Here is a 2,010-nt window from a genome sequence, read left to right as displayed (position 1 = left end):
CCTAGTGAGCCACGGTGCCGGCTGATTTCTTTGTTTATTTTACAGAGAAGAGAAATAGAGAGTGCTTCCATCCCCTGGCCATCTCCCCAAATGGGCCCAAGGACCAGGGTTGGGCAAGGCTGAAGCTAGGAGCCAGGAGCTTCTTCTAGGTCTCCCATGTGGGTAAAGGGGTTAAAGGACTTTTATACAGTGAACTCAGAGAAGTATGAAAAAGTCACCGATTAATATCACTGTATTAAAGTCACTTTAAATGTAACTAACCTAATACAACATTACTAAAGGATAGGGTCAGATAGAAACGATCACAAATAATATCCAACCAAATAGTGTTTGCAAGAAACCTACTTTACGTATAAAGACACAAGTGGAATAAAAATGAGAGAATAGAGGAAGCCATTTCGTGCTAACACTAATTTTGAAAAAGCAAGAATGGCTGTATTAATTTCAGAAAAGGCAGAGTTCAAAGTAAGGAAATTGTCATTTGTAACAAGGGCCATTAAGTAATGATAAAGGAATGATTTATTTAACAATTACCAAAACATTTTTATTGTAGAGTTTGTTTCTGACTTTAACGCTATAATTAATCTAAACTCTCCATTGTTAAGTACAAATCCACAGCATGTTGTCACATATTTCTCTTTCAGTTTGGAATTCTTGATATCCAAGTCCTTTTTCTTTTTTTTTTTTTAACTTTTATTTAATGAATATAAATTTCCAAAGTACGGCTTATGGATTACAATGGCTTCCCCCCCCATAACATCTCTCCCACCCGCATCCCTCCCCTTTCCCACTCCCTCTCCCCTTCCATTCACATGAGGATTCATTTTCGATTCTCTTTATATACAGAAGATCAGTTTAGTGTACATTAAGTAAAGATTTCAACAGTTAGCTCCCACACAAACATAAAGTGAAAACTAATAGATGATTTTTTAAATGATGATGAAATCAGATCAGACCTATTGTCATGTTTAATCCCAGCGAGAGTCAAGTTGGGAATTAATAATTTCTTCTTCTTCTTTTTTTTTTTTTTACAGAAGATAAGTTTAGTATACATTAAGTAAAGATTTCAACAGTTTGCACCCCCATAGAAACACAAAGCGAAATATACTGTTTGAGTACTCATTATAGCATTAAGTCTCAATGTACAGCACATTAAGGACAGAGATCCTACATGAGGAGTAAGTGCACAGTGACTCCTGTTGTTGACTTTACAAATTGACACTCCTGTTTATGGCATCAGTAATCTCCCTATGCAACAGTCATGAGTTTCCAAGGCTATGGAAGCCTTTTGAGTTCACCGACTCTTATCTTGTTTAGACAAGGTCATATTCAAAGTGGAGGTTCTCTCCTCCCTTCAGAGAAAGGTACCTCCTTCTTTGAAGACCTGTTCTTAAGGAATGATTTTTGTGGGAAAACATAACAATCCTTTGACCAGACACCTCACCCTGAAGATATACAGACAGTCCTTAAGCATATCAAAACATGCTCACAGTCATACAGTGGTAGAGAATTGCAAATTAACACGATAAGATACTAAAAAAATGTCTATTAGAAGGGCTAAAATCCCTGAAATATGCCAAAATACTGAAATATACCAATATACTGAAAATACCAAATACTGGCAAGGATGTGGAGCAGTGGGAACCCTCATTCATTGCTGGTGGGAATGCAAGAATATGCAGCCACCTTCCAAAACAGTTTGACAGTTTCTTGCAAAGCCAAACATAGTCTCACTATACAACCCAGAAAATGCACCCTTAAGTATTTACTCAATTGGCTTGAAAGTTATGTCCACATGGAAACTGACATACAGATATTTCTAGCAGCTTTATTCATAATTATTAAGAATTGGAAGCAACCAACATATCCTTCGATAGAGGAGTGTATAAACAAACCAGCATGTACATAAAATGGCATATTTGTCAGCACTAAAAATATTTGAACCATGTAGCCATGACAAAGCTTGCTGAAACCTTGAATGCATATGGTTAAGTTAAAGAAGCCAATATG

The sequence above is a fragment of the Oryctolagus cuniculus genome, chromosome 9, assembly GCF_051225735.1.
Source record: "Oryctolagus cuniculus isolate XC-2025 breed Fujian yellow rabbit chromosome 9, ASM5122573v1, whole genome shotgun sequence".
In the NCBI taxonomy this organism is placed as follows: Eukaryota; Metazoa; Chordata; class Mammalia; order Lagomorpha; family Leporidae; genus Oryctolagus; species Oryctolagus cuniculus.
This window is presented reverse-complemented; position numbering follows the sequence as displayed.